Here is a 24,783-nt window from a genome sequence, read left to right as displayed (position 1 = left end):
TATTAGCTAATATGGGTCCACATGCAGCATGGTGTAAGCTCATAACTTTTCCAAATAATGTGGATTGAACAATGTGAAACAAAAATTGAAAATTATTTTCTTGAAGTAGAGAAGGTACAAAAATGCGTATGTAGAGTCAAACATTATGTTTGAGTAACTTAACAGTAATATGAAATTTATGCATGACACAAATCATTCTCCTCCATCGGACCTTGACATACAATAATGTATAAATTAGCATATTCAGAATCAAATAATGTGTAGGTAGAATGTAAAAGGCTACATGCTTTTGATCAAGTGAGACAGTTCAATATTGAAAAATGGTCAAAAACGACTCTGAGAGGAGAAAGAAATATGCACCAAACCTGTGTGGAAGGAAATAATCTTAGCATCAAATGTACACTTCAAAACCTTTTTCCACTTTTTGGAAATAATGTTTGATTTATGAGGCATAAAAATCTTTTTGCATTTATTTATAGGCCTCTGCCTAGTCAAATGCATAGCCAAGTCTCACGGAATAGCATGTTGAATAAAGGAAACCTCATGGTTGCTACCAAAAGTTTTCCATGGTACCTATGAATAGTGAGTTAAAGTTTATATATCAGCTAAAAGAATTATTTAATCAATGCTTAACAAAAGATCCACTTCTCTCCTATCAAACGCTATAATTTTCTATGTCAGTGAATAACTTTATTGATTTATCTATATCGTAGCTCTACTTTAAACCAGTTCATCTAATGGTAAATTTGAATTTCTCATTTTTAGAAAAAACTTTGAATAAGCCTCCTATGTCACAAACCAGTCCAAATGCCCAAAAGAAGTTAAGCAAGGAAAATCAAAAGAAAATCCAATCACCTTAAGAGCAAGTGATAAATGATTGAATGCTTTTGATAAAGTGAGATAGTTCATGTAGAATTTCCCACTGTAGATCAACAGATTATGCAATATACTAAAGCAAAAATACCGGATCTATTTCTACAACAAACTTGCAGAAGCTTAATGGATTATGAGCAAGATCAAATAGAATACATATAATAGAGAATGAGAAAGAAATCACACATGAACACAGAAGAATAATCTAGGGAAAGGCTTAGCTAAAAACCTCGATCTCTATATTATCATACAAGTGGAAATATGTCTTGATTACGCAAAGCTTTAGCTCACAAGCTATCCATCTCTGAATACAATCCTACAATACAACTCAAAGATTGAATAGACACAACATATGCCTTTCCTCAGCCCTCCAAGCCTCCTATTTCCTTGCGTAGTTTCTCTTGGGGTCCAATGCTGCCACCTGTGTGAATTGGCCTCATCACACACTCATCAAACTCAAAATTAACTGCACAATCTCCAAGGAATGAATTCCTTCTGCATGCAAGAGATATCCTCCATGGAATATTCCTGCAACTGATAGTACACTATCCCATCATCTGATCTCAACTGGGTCTCTGACTGAACTGACATGCATGAGTTATTTATGAGAGAATATTCAGTTATCTAAAGTGCAGCAGTTACATGCATGCATGCATTAACTAACTGAACTCACAATCAGTTCCACAAACTGTTGGAACTAATCTAACTAGACTTAACTCAGATAACTGAGCTAACTAATTACAATTCAAAGTATAACTCATCCTAATCTCCTTAATCAAGGGATAACTTCCTCAATCAATGGAGAAACTATTGCATGTCTTCACATAGACCATGTTTCATTTCCTACAACTAATTAACTCAAGATGAATTAATTAATTATTTTACAAACAGCTGCTAAGATCAAATTCGAATTTTAATTCTCAATTTTAGTTCAAGGACTAACTAAAATTGGAATGTATCCCAAAATGCTATTTATAGCAGTACTATTTTTAACATTTCTTGTTGCTATTTTCAACACTCCCTCTCAACAAGAAAGGGATTATCAGTCACCCCAATCCTGTCTCTGTGGAACTCGAACTTGCATTTTGATAATGCCTTAGTCAAAATATCTGCATCCTGTTCCTCGGTCGAAACATACAGCAACAATGTGATCCTCTTCACCACATAGTCTCGAAGATGATGGTACCAGATATTGATGTGCTTGGACCTGTCATGAAATATTAGATTCTTAGAGAGTTTGATACAACTCTGATTATCGCAGTAGATCACAGTTGGATCAATCCTCTAACCAGACAATCCCACTAGAATCTTTTGCATCCAAATGGCCTCACATGTTGCTTGACTGGCAGCCATGTATTCAGCCTCTACTGAGCTAAGTGCAACTGACCTTTGTTTCCTGCTGTACCAAGAAACTGCAGTTGAACCAAGGTTGAAGATTCCTCCAGAAGTGCTCTTCCAGTATGATGGACTCCTTGCCCAATCTGCATTTGTGAAGCCCTGAAGCTTCACTCCCTTTGTCCGTCTATACCAAAATCCATACAGAGATGTGCCTCTGAGGTATCTCAGCACATGCTTTTCTTCCTTCCAAAACAACTTGGTAGGCTGAACCATAGCTTCACTCAACTGGTTCACCACAAAGCATAAGTCTGGTCATGTGTTCACTAGATACATCAGTGAACCCACAAGCTGTCGATAAATAGTACCAGCTACTACCTCACCTGAAGTAGCATCCTCCTTCCTCCAGTTACTAGCTAGAGGATTCTGCATGTGCTGGCACTTCTCCATGTGGAACTGCCTGAGTATCTCATTGGCATACTTGCCTTGAGACACAAACACTTCCCCATACTTCTGCCACACTTCCATGCCTAGAAAGTAGTGCATAAGACCCATCTCTTTCATCTCAAACTCTCTTCCAAGGTCTTCCTTGCAAGACTTGATCAACTCATCATCACTTGTCAAAATCAAATCATCGACATAAAGAACAATGATCAATGGCTTACCTTCTACCATGATGTGGTAAAGGTTCGCATCTGCTTCACTCTTGGTGAAGGAAAACCTGGTGAAATAGATGTCGATCTTGGTGTACCAAACATGAAGTGCTTGCTTTAGCCCATACAAAACCCTCTGGAGTTGGCACACATGCGAATCATGATCGAAGGTCTCAAAACCTTTCGGCTTCTCAATGTACACCTCTTCCTCAATCTTACCATTAAGGAACACAGTCTTCACATCCATATGATGGATCCTCCAACCCATCTGAGCTGATAGTGCCAACATCGATATGATAGATGAGTACCTTGTTACAGGAGCAAAAGTCTCATCGTAGTCGATCCCCTCGACCTGTGAGAAACCACGGGAAACAAAGCTTGCCTTATGTTTCTCAACACTACCATTAGCTACCTGCTTTACCTTGTAAAGCCATCTAGAACTCACCATTGACTTGTCCTGAGGTCTTGGGACAACATCTCACACACAGTTCCGAATGATGGAGTCATACTCCTCCACCATAGCATCAACCCAGACTGGTTGCTACACTGCCTCCTCGAATGAAGAAGGTTTGGACTCCACACACTCCCCAACCAGGGCCATGTAACTAGTGTACCACTCGGGTGACCTCCTCTATATGCACTCAGAAGACGGTTGTCCCACATTCTGTTGCACATCCAGCATCAACATGTCAGCTTCCCTTGAGCGTTTCCACCCATCTCTGGAAGACTCAACATGAGTGGATGTCCCCACTCTCGGATCCTCACATGCGGCTGCTCTGCATCAATCTGAGGCTCCTCCTCCTTAGGAATTGAAAATTTCTCCTCTGCATGCAACTTGAGTTCCCTCTCAAGTGATACTCACATGGCTTTCTGCTCGTTGGACTTCAGATCTCTGTGTACCACTGTCCTCTGACTGGTAGGCAGGAACACTCGATAGTTGTGGGGTGTATCAGTGTACCCCACAAGTATCCCCAACTCGGCTATTGGATCTAGCTTCTTCCAGGCATCTTTGGTCACATGGAAATAAACCAATCATCCAAAGATCCTAAAGTGACTCACATCTGGTTGCTTCCTAAAAAAGGCCTCCATAGGTGTCTTCATTCCCAATATACAGTGTGGGCTTTTGTTCTGCGAGTATACTACTGTATTGCATGCCTCAACCCACAAATGAAGTGGTAGGCTTTGGTCATGCAACATTTCTCGAGTTGCTCCCATAATCGATCTGTTCTTCCTTTCATCCACCCCATTCTGCTGTGGGTTATGGGGTGTCGTCAACTCCTGTTTAATTCCTTCTACAGTGCAGAAGTCATTAAACTATTGGGAGACATACTCTCCACTATTGTCGCTACGCAAGGCCCTTATTTTCTTTCCATATCCTTTCTCTACCAAGGCTTTAAACTCACAAAACCTCAAGAAGCTTTGATCCTTCTTTTGCATAAAGTAGATCCAACATCTACAAGAAAAATCATCAATAAAAATAACATAGTACCTTTGTTTAGTGGTGGAGGTTGTAGGGAATGGTCCACAAACATCTGTGTGAACTCGCTCTAGGATTTCTCCAGTGCTACTGTCTCGATCCTAAAAGGAAGATTTCACATACTTACCCAAGGTACAACCTTTGCATGTATCCGTCTGCTCTAGTTTTCCGTTGGGAAGTCCGGTAGAAATCTTTTGCATGATCTTCAAGGCCCCATGGTGCAAGTGGCCCAATCTTCTATGCCATAGCTAGCCAACATCTTGGCTCTACACCAACTCAGCTTTAGAACTCAATGCAACACAGTCGTCTACCTCCAGCTTGTAGAGATTCCTAACTCAAATCCCAATCCTCTTGGTCTGTCCAGTGCTGATATGCCTCAAGAATACCTTTCCTTTACTAAAGACTACATCATAGCCTTTGTCTTCTAGCATAGCAACGAACACAAGATTCTTCTTTAGACCTGGTACATACTTTACATCAGTCAGGGTGAGAGGAGCTCCATGCTCCCTCTAAAACACAACCGTACCTTCACCTGAAACACGGTACTTTCCATCATCGCCCATCTCGATCCGCATTTGGAGATCCTTCTCCTCCAAGGTAATGAAAAGATTCTTGTCGTTGGTCATGTGGAACGAAGCTCCACTATCCAGGTACGAAACACATCCCACCATGGATGAAACCATGCATGCGATGAGAGAGAAATCCAACTCAAACTGTGAGGCCAGTGCCTCACCATCTGATCCCTTCGAGGATCCCTTCTTGGGTTTCTTCTATGGACAATTCGTAGCATAATGGCCCACCTCATGACAATGAAAGCATCGCACTTTCGATTTGTTAAACTTCTTTCCACCATGGGAAGAACTGGATTTGGAATGGGATGCCTTCCCTTTTCCTTTCCTCGCCTTACTCACTAAGGCTAGATTTTCCTCATCATCTTGCTTTGATGAAGATCCATCTCTGGTGCTTCTTCTTATCTCCTCCTGCATCAGATCTGACCAAAGTCATTCCCAATCTGGCAGTTTCTCTCTTCCATTTACCGAGTCTTGGTAGCTATGCCAGCTCTTAGGAAGACCGAGGAGAGAAAGACTCACCATGTCATCATGGACTGTCGTGATCCCTACACTTCCAAGCTCATCCCTGGAAGTGGTGAGCTTGTTCAAATATGTAGAGATCATGTCGCCCTTTTCACACTTGATTTTCTGAAGCTTGTCTTTCAGCGCCAGCTTCCTCTAATCGTTGTTGTTCTGATATAGATCTTTCAATGTTTTCCACATTGAAAATGGTGTCTCCTTCCCATGGAGACTCGAGACTATGTGGTCTCGAACTCCCTCCAGAAGGATTCTCCTCGCTCTAGCCACACATTTCTTCCATTCCACCAAAACTGTAGCATTAGCTGTTACCTGCTTAGGGACTTCTTGATCAATGAAGTCCTTTAGACCACTGTCCTTTAATACTGCTTCCATGTGATCCTTCTAGGCTATATAATTTGAGCTGCCATCAAGGGCATACTCGAGTCTTAAAGTGTTGAACGCCATTGGTGAAATTTGAGATGTGATAAGAATTCAAATTCTATAATCAAGAACTTCAAACTTCGAACTTCTCCCTTCTTTGTATACTATTCTTCTCCTTGATCACCTTTGCTTCGATACCATGTAGAATTTTCCACTGTAGATCAACAAATTATGCAATATACTAAAGCAAAATACCATATCTACTTCTACAACAAACTTGCAGAAGCTTAATCGATTATGAGCAAGATCAAATAGAACACATATAACAGAGAATGAGAAAGCAATAACACATGAACATAGAAGAATACTCTGGGGAAAGCCTCAGCTAAAAACCCTGATCTATGTATTATCATACAAGTGGAAATATGTCCGGATTACATAAAGCTTTAGCTCACAAGCTATCCAGCTCTCAGTACAATCCTACAATACAGCTCACAGACTAAATAGACATAACATATGCCTTCCCTCAGCCCTCCAAGCCTCCTATTTCCTTGCGCAGTTTCTCTTGGGGTCCAATGCTGCCACTTGTGTGAATTGACATCATCACACACTCATCAAACTCAAAAGTAATTGCGCAATCTCCAAGGAATGAATTCCTTCTGCATGCAAAAGATATCCTCCATGGAATATTCCTACAACTGATAGTACATTGTCCCATCATCTGATCTCAACTAGGTCTCTCACTGAACCGACATGCATGAGTTATTTATGAGAGAATATTAAATTATCTAAAGTGCAGCAGTTACATGCATGCATGCATTAACTAACTAAACTCACAATCAGTTCCACAAACTGTTGGAACTAATCTAACTGGACTTAACTCAGATAACTGAGTTAACTAATTACAACTCATCCTGATCTCCTTAATCAAGGGATAACATCCTCAATCAATGGAGAAACTGTTGCATGTCTTCACATAAACTTCATGTTTGATTTCCTACAACTAATTAACTCGATGAATTAATTAATTATTTTACAAACAGCTACTAAGATCAAATTCGAATTTTAATTCTCAATTTTAGTTCAGGGACTAACTAAAATTGGAATGTATCACGAAATGCTATTTATAGCAGTACTATTTTTAGCATTTCTTGTTGCTATTTTCAACAGTTCAATATTAGGAAAGAGCATATTTCTGATCAAATATTTCCTATTTGAACTTGAAAGAGCATCTTTGAAGATTGAGAGACAATCTATGTTGGAAAAGTTATAGAATTTGTAAATTTGCAATATTGTAAATGATTTGTCTTTATCTTCTAGCTTTGAATGACATTTTGTTTACTAATTTTTATATCCAGTGATCTTCTATGTGTCATGATTCTTCTGGAATTTATAACTTACGACATTTCTTTTGCAACATCTGGTGCAATTGCTAATTATTTTGAAATAGATACTTGTTAACTCACTTTCAGCATAGAAAGAAATAAATATAAAATACTCGTCTCTACCCAAAAACAAACTAAAAAATTACAATGCAAATAAAATTATTAATATTTTATTATACTTTTAATTAAAATTAACAATATATATATATATATATATATATATATATATATATATATATAGATAATTTTTATTTAATAGCACATGTGAATTCATTATTAAACACTAAAAAAAATTACATATTTCTGTATGAACCCATAAAATACAAAGCAAAAAAAAAAAAACTAAAATAATAATATAACCTTACTACTAAATTATCATACTAAAATAATAATATAATCTTACTACTAAATTACTAATTAGGCCGATAGGCCTTCCTATGCCTCAACTTCTTCGTCAACACTTTCATTCTCAGACTGACATCTATTATATGCTTTTTTTTTTTACATCTGGCAGTCGATTCATTATCCCTCGCCGCACATCGCATCTTACAGGCATGGACTGCACTTTGACTGCCTTTTCCCAATATCGGTTGAGTTGCCTTCTTTTCACCTCCGAGTTCTGTTGTGCATTGAAACACTTCTAGGATGCCAGGTAATCTCTACGACAGTTTCCTTGCACATCTGGTATTTAAATTTGTTTTCAAGAGATAAGGTTATTTTTTTCCTATCTTGTGGTGGCTAGGTTCTCATCTGCCAGATTTTGGTGTTAGTGTTTCACGGCTGGCATGCTGCCAAAATCAGCCATGGATTTTCTGGTCAGCTCAGCTATATAACTTTTATGAATGTGGCCATTTGGCCTGCCCTTTCTCTCGGTATTACGATTTTCTTAGTCAAACGGGATTCGAATGTTTACAATACTGCCTGGATTTTAATAAATATGTCTTCTTGTCTGCATTCTGACAATACACTGTTTGGAGTATACGATTTTATGAGCAAATTTTAGTTTCTCTATAACTTTGAATTCTGGATATGATGACAACTCTGGGTTTTCAAACCCTTCGGTTTTTATTTATTTAAATGGTGAATATCCTCCATGTTTTGTCATAGTCATGTTTTTTTTCCTACCATTTTCATATTGCATGTAACAGTGATTAGGATTAGTTTGGTTTCGTCGATTCGCCTTCATGGTTCAGTTTTTTTTTGTAATTTACTTCCCAAATCTAAAGTGGTATATCCAACGCATTTTTGTGAATAAATCCTTGTTGTAAAAGGATCAATCCATGCAAATAATTTAATTAATTTTGTAATATATACAAGTAAATCAATGCTGAACTTTTGATCAGAAATTTTTGTCTGAGGATGTCGCAGATTCCCCTGTAAAAAATTAAATGGAATTTCAACTCTTAAAAGGTTGGTTTAAGATTCAAAAACAGCTTTTGACCATCTCTTAAATGTGATGGGTTTAAATTCTTTTTCATTTGTTCCTCGGTAAATCAATTTTCATTTTCCACTTGTTCAAAGTTTAAATTTTCATGTTTTTCAATAAATTAAGAAAAATAAGAAAGAATATTGGAATTAGTTAGATAGAATTAGAGGTTTGAGCTCTCTTTGTTCTCACCAAAAGCAAGCGTGGTAAAGTTCAGAACCGGCAACATGGCATGACATAATTCGTTAAACGCCCAAATACCACTTCAAGAGGTTCGTACCAATCACAGAGTGATCGAGAATTCATAAAACAAGTCCTTCAATTGTGTTCTCCACACATTTCATTCTTTAATTCTTATTACTGGGACCAGAAAGTGTTTGAGAATGGGGTCACTTAAAAGAGATCTGCACGTGAAATCCCTTCTTTCAATGCTAGAGAAGGTGTCATCTGAATTCCAGAGACAGGACAATCATCATCTCACTCTCGCATACTTCTTTGTTTCGGCCTTGGGCATCCTCATTGCTCTCGATCAGGTGCTATCCATTATTCCTTTTACTCTAGAATTGGCTATATTCTTGTTATACCTACTCGTAAATTTTGTTATTTGCATTCAATTGTGGGCAACATTGACCTTATTCACTCATTTCCCTGGTTGAGTGTATGTTGGAAACATGTTTTTGGTAGTTTTGTTGTAATATAGTCAGCATTGACCTTACTCATTTCCCACTTGGGAGGATCTTTGAAACTTAATTCTGGTGTTTGCATGGCATCATAGCCTGCACTAACCTTAATCACTCATTTCCCCGTTGGGTGGATGTTGAAACTGCGGGATGATTTCTGTTTCATTGTATTCTGTGTCGTTGTCCTTATTTGTATCATGCTAGCCCATACAACATGAAAGACTCAAGGGATCTTAATAGCTTTGAGTTCTACTGTGCTACTGCTTGTACATGTGTTTTTTCATGCAAGATTATATCTATCCAGCACATAAAAGCCATATAAGAATAATGCTTACTATATACCTAAATACTTCTTCATTTAGGATGACGGTGAAAACTGTTGTGACATTGTAGGTAAACCCTAGCAAACTTCCACTTACCGCCCAATAAAGTCAGATTGCTCCCCCCACCTTAGCAGATGAGAAAAGTCCTATCTTGGGCTATTGAATCACACAACGTAATTAACTGGTAAGCTGTCATACCTTACTTGAGCATAACAATGGTTTGGGATATGCTTTACTGAGACAGAAGCACTATGGATTACATAAGTTGTTTGGATTACAGAGTGGGTAGAGTGGGTATTGTTACTGCTCCAGTGATTAGGCAGGACCCAGTTCCTTCGGGACCTGCGACTCACCATGTGGAGCATATTGTATTTATAAATTTTGAACAAAGACCATTCTGGATGGTAACATACATAGCACTAAAATTGACTTCTCACATAGGCTAACAGATATGCATGAGAAGCACTGTCCCTTTGGGGACTATACCATGTACTTATCCTCCTAAAAAGAATGAGAATATACAATCTATACAATCTATAGAGAGAAACAGAATACGCTGACACCTATGTTTTATGTAGTCCTAGCCTCCTAGGATGTTGGTACAAATGTTCCAATATATCCAAATCCCATCACGAAGAACGTTGCAACTTGCATATAAAGGTAGATATAAAAGTGATTTTATCCTAAGATGCACAGAAGAAAGGAGAGCATGTAAAGAAAGGAGAAATGGAGACAATCTCCGTAAAATTGGAGTTGACAATGGAAACATAAACATTGCTGACAACTCGGCAGGGATGGTGGAGAGTGAAACAAAACATTGGTGCAGTAGAGGCATTAATGGGTGTTCTAAAGAGATATGACTGTTCAGGATTTGATGGCCACCCTTATTGGCAACAATGTCTTTGTCAGGTTTGCTTTCCCTTCCTTACTCCCCATTTAATTTTGTGATTCGTGAATACTGGTTCGATATATCTGCAAGTCTCCTTTTGCTTTATTTTCTAGCTTTTTCTTCTTCTACAATTTCTGTAACATACAAGCATTACTTGTTATTAACGGTAACATAAAGGCATATGAAATATTTTTCCAATTTACCAGAGATCAATTTCAGGCAAGTAGATAATATATATTAGGGAAATGGTTAAATAGTGATGCATAGAATGTTAATGCAAGTCAGTAATAATGAAGCATTATGTTTGGAAGAATGATTTCATAAAAGTGAGCTATTATTAGGAAATTAGGAGGTGAAAGCAGAGCAAATTTTACTGGTTCAAATCAAGAGGAATCTTTGAAAAACTGTTAATAAATATTTTTTCCTGTACAATGCGGTTTGTGACCAGGTTTTAGTATCAACTTAAAATTAACTAAATTTGTTGCATTTCCTTCTAAATTGTTTGCTAATTCTGGTAGCTTGTATGTCATAGGAGATTGAAATTGTTTTGACTGCACATCCAACACAAATAAATAGACGAACATTGCAATACAAGCACCTGCAAATTGCGGTAAGTTCATGTGACTTGGATTTTAACATCCAACTTTTCCTTTAAAATCCATTTTATGAAATTTTCCATGATGATATTTACAAGCACATTTATGAGGACTAAGAGATGTTCTCCTACATTATTCTTTTAAAAGTTTTTGACAGTACAATGTCGTTTGATACTGATAAGTATCAAAATTGCTTCTCTAATTTTCATACTCAGAATGTTTGTCACTGAGGATAGTACTTTTCTCATGTTCTTGAGTACTGCATTCGTTTTTTCTTCTTCTACAATTTCTATAACATACAAGCATTACTTGTTATTAACGGTAACATAAAGGCATATGAAATATTTTTCCAATTTACTAGAGATCAATTTCAGTCATGTTGATATTTCCAACGTTTGATTTATTATTAAAAAATAATTTTAATTTGGGTGATTTTTTTTTTTTTTTTAATTTGGGTGAAAAAAATGTGTTCCTATTATGTTAAAATTTCCACTACTTAATGATAAATAGTAATTTTTAATTTGAGTGGTTTCGGATTTATTTAAATCAATTAGAATTTTTTACTTATTTTTCTGTAACATATAAATATAATTTTTTTATTGGGTTATACATATATATTCCCAAATAATTTTGATTAGTTGGGATTTAATTTGGGAAATTTATTGATTTGATTGATTGGATTTTATTATATAAATAATTGAGAGAAACGAAAAATAATAATTTGTATAATTTTGATTAAGGATTTATTTTATTTTGGGCAATTTATTGATTAAATTTAGTTTGAATGATTGAATTATTATAACATTTATTATTTTAAACCAAAATACAATTCTTTCAATCTAACATTTCTATTAGCCTCTCTTTACACCTTTTGAAGCAATTACTAGTTTATTAGCCACCTGTGTAATCAAACACCATGTGGTGAGTGACTTAAAGCATCGTTCCAATTTTGTATTGGAAAAAAGCACATTCCTTACGCCATCAAACCTACGCAATAATATTTTTTAATTTTTGCCATCACTCGGCACGATTGGTGTAAACCTTATTGGTATAAAGGTTTACAAGAGTGGAATTTGGGTATTGGTATAAATTATTATTAATATATGATTGAGCAGTTATATTTTAATAGTGAAAAAATATGAATATAATTTTTAATTAACACAATTTTTATTAATAAATATGATTGATATATTCGGCCTGGAGTATGTCGTAAAACTGTTTCTGCTTGGCTAAGAGCTCGTCTTCCTCGGACGTAAGGAAACAGGTTAACGGCCCAAGACCCAGAGGCATCTGGCAGGAGTGAAAGCCTGCTCCCTTACGGACCACCAGCGGGTTATTACAGGTGGCATGGTTTTCCTTGATAACAGTGATGAGTCAAACCGACATTCGCGGATAGCAGCCAGAGATGGCTGTCCTCACTGTTGGTTTGACACCTGAGTTTGATAGGTTTTGCCACCTTCGGAAAAAAAAATATATATATATGATTGATATATATGAAATTAATTTAATATATCTTATATTATAAATATTGTAGATATCAATTTTTGGATTAATCACATTGTTATGATTGTGTCGTGTTGTAATTCGAAAGACTAATATCTACATTATAAATCACAAAATTCTTAGATCTAATATTATAAATATTACTAATATTATTTATTTATATTAACATTAATATTATTTATATTAATTATGTTAATTTGATCAATAATATTAAATTATTAATTAAATATTATTAATATTATTTTTAAAATTTAAATCTTAATAGTCAAACCTAAAACTGAAGATTATAAATGTTTTTAGAAATTCAATATTATATAACTTAATGTTATAAACAACCCTAATATAAAATTATATAACGCAAGCCGTTGATGCTTAGTCCCTATATAAACAACCCTAATATAGGATTATATAACTTAATGTTATAAACAACCTTAATATAAGATTATATAACACAAGTCGTTGATGCTTAGTCCCTATCTTTGACACTAAAAACTAATTTATGATTTTAAATTTTATATATATATATATATATATATATATATATAATTTTTTTTTTCTCAGTAAAAACTAATTCTATTAAGAGGACGTATGGTACAATATGAAGTTACAACCAAGAGAAGCAAGAAAACGTGCAGCCGGAAAGGATAGATTATCCACCTCGGCCCCTAAGAGAAAATGAGAAGAGAGCAGTGCTAAGCAAGAAGAAACAAGAAGAACATAGGAACAAGAGCAGAACAAAGGATTCTACCCAACATGGGTAGAATCAACTATTTGCATTTTTTCCCTTTCTTTTTACCAACTTTGACCCAACCAAGAAGACTCCGCTGAGCTAGCATGATTTGCAAACTGAGCTGGGCTGACGGTGAGGTCTCCTTGTTTGAATCCGAGGGAGAGGACTCATGAGTTCTTTTCTGTGAGTTTGGTGGGACAGCTGAATCCTCAGGACTACTCGAGGGCGGATCCTGTGCCAGCTTTGCCTCCATTACTTCCTCATCCCCTTCCTCTTCATCTGAGCTGAAATCAAAATCGTCCATGGGGGGGGGGGGGGATCATGAGGCTTCCAGCTTTTGGATTTCGGCTTAGGATTGGATTTCTTCTTTTGGGCAGGCATCGTGGGACAAGAGCTCTGAAGGTGCCTTGTGTGATGGCAATTTTAGCAGCGAAAGGCTGTGTTCTCGTAATCCAAGGTCTGAGTCCACTGGAAGTCTCCAATTTTGAGATTAATCTGATCAGGGAGACCTTTTCTCATGTCTATTTCTGCACATATTCTGGCAAAGGTGTATACGCCCTTTTCCCCTCTAGAGGTGTCTGTGGCTAGAAAGCGGCCTAGAGAATTGCCGATCCCTTGGAATACAGCAAAGTGCCATAGATGCGCCGGGAGATTAGGAAGTCTGACCCAGATGGGGAGCTTGGTGATGATTGCTGTAGAGGGATCGAAATCTGGGAACCAAGGGGTGAGGAATAAACCTGCTGAGCCCCAAAACCATGGGCCTTCAGTTAAAGCTTTTTGGTAGTCCTCACCGAGAGCAAACACTACAATGCAGAAACCCTTTGAGCATAAAAGAGCCTTACAATTGTTGGTCCAGTTAGATTGAATCCATTTGTAGAGGTCTGTTGTGCGTGGCCATAGCCCATTGAACCTGCAAATAATGGCATGCTCTGCATACTTTTGGATTTGCTCATCCAGCGTTGGATGCATTATTTCAATGGAGGGGGTTTCCTCCAGTTTGTCCACCAAAAAAGGTTTGGGAGCTTGAGCTGTTTTCTTGGGCATCTGAGCATGGACAACATCTTTGTATGAAAAAGCTGCAGCTGAAGATGACTGTCCAATAGCTCCCCCTCTCAAACGAAGGGTAAAAATGATGGATGCATTTCTCTTAATGCTGTAAAAAGAAAGGGGATAAAGATCCTCAAGTTGTTTACCTTCGTGGAGGAGTTGTTGAGATGCAGAGGGAATCCCCAGCTTGAATTCCAGAATTTTCTTGAGGTCCTGCACTAGATCCGAAGAGCTCACCCATTGTAGCAGAGTTTTGCCAGAAAGGAGCACGATCTGGATCTGGAACGAGGCAGAGAGATCAGACTTCTGCTTTCCTCTGCAAATCTGAGACGAGAGGACGCTGGTGCTTTGGAGGGCCACCTTTTCCTGAACTTGCCGCGGGGGCTTGTGAGAAGATGTGGAGAGAGTCCAATGGTCATTGAGTTTGTCATTTCTTTCTGCCCAAAAGAGCTCCCAGATGCTCCATCCAAGCAGATCTAGGAAGCTGAAAGAGTTCTGAATATGAAATACAGAGTATCGACTATTCTGGGGAGACAGAGGAGGTACTAATGGGGATGAGCAGCCTTCCAGAGCGTAATATTTCTTCCCAAGAGCCGCAGCTTGAGGAGAAGCAGGATTATATTCTGCATTTCCGTCCTTAACCTTTGCATCTGCTATCTGAAGGGGGCGGCTGTTACGATATGCAGTAGCAGAGGGCCGAGATCTGGCTACACCGTTGTCCAGAGCGGAGCAGATTAGAGGGAGGTGAGCTCCCAGAAGGGAATGGAAAACATGCGGCTCAGCGTCGGTGGAAGAAGCCGGCATTCCATGTTTGAAACTCGCGTCGCCATCTTCTGCAGGGCCGAGCAAAGGCCAGACGGCGGCTGAAGGAAGGGAGGCGGCAGCAAAGAGATTAGGGTTCATCTTCGGAGCTATATATCTATATCTATATCTATATATATATATATATATATATATATATATATATATAATTTTAAATTAACATAATATAATAATTATTTTTTATAAAAATGTTATAGAATAAAATATTTTGGTTTTAAAATGAATTAATAAACCAACTAAATATTGATAATTTATATAAATTTAATATAGAAATAAGTTAATTTTTAAATGTATTTTTTGATTTTATTAAAATTAAATTAAAAAACTACAATTTTGAATTATTAGATTTTACAATTTAATAAAATATAGTTTTTTCAATTTAAAAAATTTAATCTATCACAAAAATTTATTTTTATTAAAATTATATAAAATATTATATATATTAAAATTCTATAATTTTTTTTTATAAGTGATAAATAACTTTATAATATTATTTTAAAGATTTATTGAAATGTAAAATTAAAATGACCTTAAGATACCAATATATTATTTTTATAAGTGATAAATAACTTTATAATATTAATTTAAGGATTTATTGAAATTTAAAATTAAAGTGACCTTAAGATACCAATATATTATTGCTAATATGATACCAACTATAAGATTACAATATAAAATATTGCGACAACGAATTTTTGGTATATGATTAAGTATTACTAGTGCAAGTATGTTAGCATCCAAATTCATGGAATTTTACATGTGGAAGTGTGCAACCGGACACAAATAAAGTGGTTTGCATTAATTCAAAGTTATCAAAAATTAGCTGCCAAAAATTTGACAATTTGTGTGTTTGGTATTAAATAGCTTTGCTTCAATGTTAATACCAATGTAATGGAATATTTAAGAATTTTTTCAAATGTTATTAAATACATTTAATAAAATAATTATTAATTAATTTTGAAATTATGAATATGCATATGAATATGACACTAATTTTGGAAAATAAATCAGATTGTAAACTTTTATAGTGTAATGACATATTCAAAAAACCTATTAAATATGTTTAGTAAAATAATTATTAATTAATTTTAAAAATTAAATATATTTAATAAAATAATTATTAATTAATTTTGAAATTATGAATATGAATATGACACCAACTTTGGAGAATAAATCAGATTGTAAATTTTTTTAAGGGATGACATATTAAAAAAAAATCCAAAAACTATATATTTAGTAAAATAATTATTAAGTTTTATCTCTTTTATATATTCATTAATTAATTAATAAAAAATTGAAAAATATATATTCATTAATTAATTAATAAAATATTGAAAAATAAATAAAAAAAGTTTAGTAAAATAATTCACAGATTTTTTTTGACAGGTTAATAAAAAAAAATTGTTTGCCAAAAAATATCAAAACTCCCCTTTGAAGTCATTTGAGCTTGCAAAAAAAAGCATGAAAAGCCCCAGGAAAAAAGGCAATTGCCTAACTGTAAAAGCAAAAAAAAGCTCAGCGCCCAGTATTCGCAGCTCAGCCAAGAAAAACTGCAAAAAAAGGCTCAGCGCCCAGTATTCGTAGGAACGGAGCATATGGCAAAAGTTAAAATTTCAACGCTCCGCTCACCGAATTGGAATGCTGGTGCAAAAAGACAACGCAACCCCACGTCAACATTACAATTGAGAGGAGTGGTCAACAGAATTTTTCAAAGCTGCGTATTTTTGAGGTTCACTGTTAAAAGTGTTTTTTATTTGAATGAATTCTCATTTTTTTAGTTTCGAAAGAAACATCGCATTCCTTTTATAAAAGTGCATGTTTAAAATTCTTTTAAACGTACGAGATTTTTTATGATTTAAAATGAGTATTAAAAAGGGCGGTTCCTTTGTTTGGTTTTAAAGGGGACTGTTAAGAAGAGGGTTTGTTATTTTAAATAAAAAGAATTTGGAAAGAAAAATAAATTTTTAAGAAGGTATGTTAGTTATAAAAAAGGAGGCCACTGCATTTTTTTAAGAAGGATTTTTTAAAAGATAAAAGGGCGCACAAATTTGTATTTGAAGAAGTGCTTTGCTATAGACCCTCATTTTGCTTGGAAAAAATTATGAGTTTTGGTTTTTGAAAATGAAGACATTCCTGCAAGCTCAAGAGTGTTGGGATACACTTCAGACTGCCTATGTAGAGCAAACCTAAGAAGAATTCATTGAACTCAGAAAGAAAGAACAAAGAGTCAAACGTTGGATACAAAACTCAACCGATGACTCTATTTTTGACAAGATAACTTGCGCGTCCACAACACATGAAGCTTGGGAAATATTGAAAGTTGTGTATCAAGGCAATGATACAGTGAAGAGAGTGAAATTACAGACATTGAGATCACAATTCAAAACCATAAAGATGACTGACACAGAAAATGTGGGTCAATTCATGACTAGAGTCGTGGGAATAGTCAATTAGATCAAGCTCATCGGTGAAACCATTTCAGATCATAAAATTGTTCAAAAAATCCTCCGAATTTTTCCCAAGAAATATGACATGATTGTAACAGCCACTCTGGAATCCAAAGATTTTACAAATTTCTTAGTGGAACAATTGACTAGATCACTTCTGGCACATGAAATGAGACTCAACTTGGTAGAAGATTCCATGGAACAAGCTTTCAAAACACAACTCTCTTTTGGCAGAGGCAGAGGATATAGAGGCGACAAAAAGAGAGGCAGATGAGAACATCATCATGCAAGAAAGCAGTGGGGACCTCCACAAAACCAAACTCAGAGAAGCAAGCCATGGAGAAAATCTAATGTCCAAAGTTATTACTGCAAGAAATTTGAGCATTATGAACATGAATGTAGAAAGAAATAGTCAGATCAGCAAAGAGGCAATGTCCATCGCTCTAACAATGAAGGAGAATTCTCTAAAACAATGTTTCTTTCCTGCCATCTTTCTAAAGACACTCACAACAAGGATCTTTGGTTGCTAGACAGTGGCTGCAGCAATCATATGACAGATAACAAAAAATTTCTTTCTTATGTTGATGCTTCCATAACATCATAAATTACTCTTAGAGATCGTTCTTGCATTAAATTTGAAGGAAAAGGTATTGTCCCTATTCTTACTAAATAGAATCAACAGAAATACATTCCTGATGTTTATTATGTTCCAAGTCTGAAGCATAATCTCATTAATGTAGGAAAACTGATGGAACATGGTTATGATGTAATATTTCAAGGAAACAGATGTTATATCTATGACAAACCTCCCAATAGAAGATTGATAGCAAAGGTTGAAAAAACCAAGAATAGGATGTTTCCTTTGACTCTTAGAAGTCAAAATCTCTCATAGTCTTTAGTCCACAATGTGTCAAGAATAGATGAATCTCAGCTATGGAATTCTAGATATGGCCATATCCCATTCAAGACTCTAAGTCAACTTCAGAAACAATCAATCGTCATTGGTCTCCCTACTATGAATGAAAAAGACTGTAATTGTGAAATTTGTGTTATGTCCAATGCAGACATGGTCCATTAGTGGTACTCTTTATTTTCTGACATTCATTGATGATTATAGTAGGAAGACATGGGTGTATTTTCTCAAAAATAAATCAGATACATTCTCAAGGTTCAAAGAATTCAAAGCAGAAGCAGAAAAACATAGTGGAAAGCCTTTGAAAGTACTTAGATCCAACAGAGGAGGAGAGTACAACTCCAATGAATTCAAATCTTTTTGTCAACAACAAGGAATCATAATGCAGAATACAATAAGATATACTCCACAACATAATGGAGTAGCAGAAAGGAAAAATCAATCAATCATGAATATGGTCAGATGTATGCTTCGTGAGAAGAAGTTGTCAAATAACTACTAGGCTAAAGCAGTTTTGACAACAATGTATGTTCTCAACAGATCTCCAACAACCAGTCTCCAAGATACAATACCTCAAGAAGCATGGGATGGTAAAAAGGTAAATGTATCTCACTTTAGAATTTTTGGATTAGTAGCATTTTCACATGTTCCTAAGAAGCTAAGAAAGAAACTTGATGATAGGAGTGAAAAATGTATTTTCGTAGGCTATAGTGAGAAGTCAAAGGCTTACAGACTTTATAATCTAGTTACCAAGAAGTTTGTTTTAAGTAGAGATGTAAATTTTTTTGAAAATAAATCTTGGTCTGATCAAGTTGATGAAGCTTCAAATCAATCTTTTTATCCACCACAACCACCAAGATTGTAGGTTGAAGAAGAGCCATACCATTATGAAAATGGTACATCTTCAAGTAGTGAATCTATCAGTGATTCAACATCTTCAGAAGACAATCAGAAAACAAGAAGCATTAGAGAAATATATGAGTAGGAGCATGAGTTTGACCAGCAGAATATCTTTTCATTTCATTCATCTCAACCAACTCATTTTTAAGAATAATTTAAATAAAATCGTTGGGTCCAATGAACTAATAAATTGCTTCCATAGAGAAGAATTAGACTTGGGAATTAGCTGTTCTCCCAAAAGACAAAACCAGAATTGGTGTAAAATGAGTATATAAGACCAAGTTGAATGAAAAAGGAGAGATTGAGAAACATAAGGAAAGGTTGGTTGCCAAAGGATTCTCACAATAGTTTTGTTAGGCCCCTATACTACTAGTGTAACCCCTTATTGTTATTAGTACAACCCCCTTATTATATTGTTGTACCCATGTAGTCCCCATATTGTTACTATTGTGCCCCATAGAAGCCCACAATTGTTATTATTATGCCCTTACATTATTATTGTTATGTCAGCTTTGGTTATATTATGACCCCTTAGACTCCTATATATAGAAAGGAGGTATTTTCATTTGTATCATCCAAGAATTGTTCATTTGTGTAATGTAAATTATAAGGCGTTGATCTATATTTTCTATCTCTTTGTGAGCTGATTTTATAACATTTGGTATAAGAGCTTTGAATTCTAGGGTTTCGCTGCTCCAAACAGGTCATCGTGGCATTTGCGCTATAACTTTTTTTGCGACGTTTCAGATGTTAAAAAAAACCCATTTGAGATGAAATCGTTATGAACCTCGGGTCCAAATTTCAGACCATTTCGCACTATATTTTTGGAGATATGATCTATGGAAGTTGGCATTTTTGCAGACTCCCGAATTTCATTCCAAACAGGTGACCTGGGGAAAATTGTCATAATGTTTGTTTTGAGCATCAAATTGAAATTTCGTCAGAAGTTACAGAAAGAGGACGGACTGTAGTTTCCTATGTATATTTTTCAGATACTAAGGTCAAAATAGTGACACGTGGCACTTCATACAAGTTCACTCTTCTGGAAAGGTCTATAACCAGGTCACCGTGGGAGATTTGGCATAACTCTTCCTTGGAGAATCCAATTTGGATCAGACTGGTGGCATTGGAAAGAGGACACAAAGGGTTACTGCAGGTCGCGATTTCAGAACTGGAAGATCCGAAATTACAGAGTTACAGTCGTTTCAAGATCGAGCTCCTAAAATCAAGAAAAAGCGAGATGAGGAAGTTTGATGGCAAGGATCCGATAAATTGGATACTACAGATGGAGAAATATTTTGATCAAAGAATCATTCATTTGTGTAATGTAAAGGAGGTTTCCCCCTTGAAGAGGCTGAATTCTAAGGCGTTGATCTATCTTTTCTATCTTTTTGTGAGCTAGTTTCATAACAAGTTTGGTGTCGATTATGGTGAAACCATTGCTCCAATAGCAAGGTTAGATATTGTTAGAACCATTTTTTCCATAGCATCTCAACACAAATGGAAAGTCTATCAAATTGATGTAAAATCTTCCTCTCTAAATGGTATATTGCAGGAAGAAATTTATCGAGAGCAGTCTCTTGGCTTTGAAGTTTCAGGACAGGAGCATAAGGTATATAGATTGAAGAAATCTTTGTATGGTTTGAAACAAGCTCCAAGAGCTTGGTACAGTCGCATTGACACCTATCTCATCAAAAGTGGTTTTTGCAGAAGCAATCATGAGGTAACTTTCTATACCAAAATGCATGAAGGTAAAATTCTTATTGCATGTCTTTATGTAGATGATCTTCTTTGTACAAGAAACATGATGTTAGAAGATTTCAAAGTAGCAATGTAAACAATGTTTGATATGATAGATCTAGGAGTCATGAAATATTTCTTAGGCATTGAAATTCACCAATATGCTAATGGCATTTTTGTTGGTCCAAAAATATGCCACTGATATCATCAAAAAGTTTAGAATGAAGAATTGCAAACCTGCACATACACCAATTTCTCAAGGCACAAAACTGAGGAAAGAAGATGTAGCATCACCAGTTGATTCCACAATATATAAAATTCTAGTTGGTAGTTTTTTGTATCTAACTGCAACTAGACCTAACATTATGTTTGCAGCAAGTTTTGTCTCCAAGTTTATGCAGTCACCTAAGATCACTCATTGGAAGGTTACAAGAAGGATCTCAAGGTATATTGCAGGTACAATAGACTATGGTTCCTTCTATCCACATTCTAAAAATTATTCACTATCAGGTTATACAGACAACAATTATGCAGGGAGTTTAGATGATTGCAAAAGCACTTCAAGGTATGTTTTTCATCTTGGAACTAATTTGATTTCATGGGCATACAAGAAACAACCAATCGTTTCAATATCTCTAGCAGAGGCAGAATATGTAGCGGTAAATTCAGCAGTTTTACAACCTGTGTGGTTGAGAAGAATATTGAAAGATATTTCAAATATTCAGAAGGAGCCAACTCCAATCTACTGTGATAACAATTCAGTAATTTCTTTATCAAAAAATCATGTTTTCCACAAAAAGAGCAAGCACATTGACACTCGTTTTCATTTCATCCGTGAGCTTGTCAATGATGGGGACATAGTACTTTCTTTTTGTGGTTCCAAAGATCAACTAGCAGATATTTTCACAAAGCCATTGGGAAAGAATGTATTTGAATTTCAAAGAGAACAATTAGGCATTATAAGTATCTCTAAATGTAACAGTTTAGATTAGGAGGGGATGTTGAGATTTTAATCTCGCTGTTGATTAGGTGTCATCTCATTTGATTTTGTTGTCTGCTAGGTGTCATAGACAATTCAATTTTACTTCAATTCTACTCCATAGGTGTCGAGTTCTACTTCAGTGATTTATTGTTGATGTTTACAATATAATCTATTTAACCATTTTGAATATTGAGAAAAGCAATCTCCACTCCACATTTTTTTCTCATTCTTTCTCAATACCCACTACTGTAAATGTGATCTCCATTATTATCGAATTAATTTGATATCTTGGAGTTGTGTAAAGAAATAATTTAATAATTTTTTTTAGAAAACATATATATATATATATATATGCCATTTAACGGATAATACTTAGAAATTACATTTAAAAAGATTAAAAGCTTATGAGATTGATTAGAAATGTTATGCCATTTAATTACGATAGCTTTTAATTAAAAAATATTTAACAAGTAATACTTAAAAAGATCAAAGGCTTATGAGCATGATTATAAATGTTATGCCATTTAATTACGATAGCTTATCATTAAAATTATATTAACAAGTAATACTAAAAAGTAATGATCCACAATTACATTTAATATATATCAGAGGCTCCACAAACTGAACCTTTAAACAACACAAGACCAACAGGACGTTCATGGTATGAAATTAATTTGACAATAAATGGCTTATGGAGATCGAAGAATTACATTTAATAGAAATAAAAAGCTTCCGATAATGAAGCTTTAAACAATACAAAGGGACGCAGTTATCAATATTATTATTATTACTATAATTCCACAGTGGAGACCTTACAATATAAATGCCCACTTATCAAACTGCTGCAATGTGGGATAATAAGAGATGGCCTGTGAATTTTTCATTCTATATTGCACTGGAGGGGTGGCTACGCAACGATTCCGAGATTTTGAGTTTTTCTTAGAAGATACTTGTGATACGCCGTAGCAACCGCAGCTCCAATCAGCGGACCAGCCCAGAATATCCACTGATGCATTCAATCCATTAAACGACAAGTCACTATTAAATTTCATATCTATTAATATAAATCTCCTCTTTGAAGTTATTTAGATCAATAAAATGCAATGCTTCCAAACAGAGAATTATAGATAAATCTTACAAGGTCGTCCCATGATTTTTGATGGCCGTATATCACAGCGGGCCCAAAGCTCCTGGCAGGGTTGATGCCTGTGCCTGTGATGGGAATGGTTGCCAAATGGACCAAGAATACCGCTAACCCAATTGGAATCGGAGCCAAAACCTGCATTAACCACTTGTCATGTTAGTAAATTTACATCAGTGAATGAATATTTCATAACACCAAGCTTCATATATAGAGAGAAAGAGTTTCAGGGTGGAATATGATTTGTGTTATGTACAGGGATGTGGGAGTGGCGGGCTTTGCGCTTGGGGTCTGCTGCAGAGAAGACAGTGTAAACCAACACGAAGGTGCCAATTATCTCCGCGAGAAGGGCAGTTCCCTTGGAATAACCGGTAGATACAGAGTTCGATCCTCCTCCGGTGGAGGCATAAAAGCTCCCCTGCATGCCCCTCACAAGGGCAGTTCCGCACAGGGCACCCAGGCATTGAGCTACAATATACGCTAGGGCGCGAGGAAGAGAGACCTTGCGGGCAAGAAACAGTGCAAACGTGACAGCTGGATTGACGTGACCCCCTGGACACAGGCATTGATTATTAACGTGATTCAGTTTAATATGAAATATGAAATCTGCTGCAGGAATGCAGTTGGCTTCTTATACGTGAAATTGCCGATATGCAGTATACGAGCACGGAGATCATTCCTCCGAAAGCGGAGGCTTCTCCCAACAACCCCACTCCGCCGCAGGTACCTTTGCTTCGTTTGTTTTCAACAACGGTTGTGAGTGTTATGTAGAGGAAAAGCAGCGTAGCAACAAACTCAGCCATGGTGGCTCTGTAGAACGACCACCGCTTCAATTCTAACGAATCCAAAAGAGGGGCGGGGGAATGATCCTCATAATCCCTACTCTCTTGTTCTCCGCCTTCTACTCCCATCGCTGCCATCCTGCTCTTCTCCTTAGCTTAACAGCAAAAGCTCTACTGCTAATAATGGCTACTCCACTGTATGGATTTTAGGAAGGCCCTCGGTTAAATAGTACCGAGGAGCGCTAGCGTACCGTATCCGTCACATGACTGTAGAGTATAAGCGAGCTGGATTTGCTGTAACAGTCGGGGGACCCGTCTGGACCGCTCAGCTAAATTCTTGTATTAGGAAGTAAACAACACTGAAGCTATATCGCTTATAGATTATACCTTAAACTTATGTCAGGTATTCTTGGCTTCTAAATCCCAGAGGTTGGTAGGATATGACATCATCCGGCATTCGCCTGTTCAGATGAGTTCCACTGAGAGATTTCTTGCATCGACATCAATAGCAAATCAAACAAATCGGCGTAATATATGTTGAGTGATGCAAATATGTTTTGGGGATACGGTTCTCAAAGAACATATGGAAAATATGGGAAATTATCTAGAATAGAAATAAACTTCTTAAGCTTAGATATTTCTATATTAATTAAATTGTTGATATAGTAATTAAATTATTGATGTTGAT

The 24,783-nt window shown here is 36.0% G+C and overlaps 1 pseudogene across 1 annotated transcript; it reads right to left on the bottom strand.

Annotated features, from left to right (window-relative positions):
- Nucleotides 1-23,042: 23,042 nt before the first annotated feature.
- On the bottom strand, nucleotides 23,043-24,283 carry LOC149226502 (putative aquaporin PIP2-8; annotated as a pseudogene). Its single transcript, XR_016247051.1, has 4 exons — nucleotides 23,951-24,283; nucleotides 23,570-23,865; nucleotides 23,311-23,451; nucleotides 23,043-23,178 (listed from the first exon to the last, which is right to left on the bottom strand). The product of XR_016247051.1 is annotated as a putative aquaporin PIP2-8 (transcript).
- Between the last annotated feature and the right edge of the window lie 500 nt (nucleotides 24,284-24,783).

This window comes from Pinus tabuliformis, chromosome J (genome assembly GCF_031772625.1).
Source record: "Pinus tabuliformis cultivar Carrire ecotype Pingquan chromosome J, CPIR1, whole genome shotgun sequence".
NCBI classification, from domain to species: Eukaryota; Viridiplantae; Streptophyta; class Pinopsida; order Pinales; family Pinaceae; genus Pinus; species Pinus tabuliformis.
Note: the sequence above shows the minus strand (reverse complement) of the source record. Positions and strands in the feature narration are given on the sequence as shown.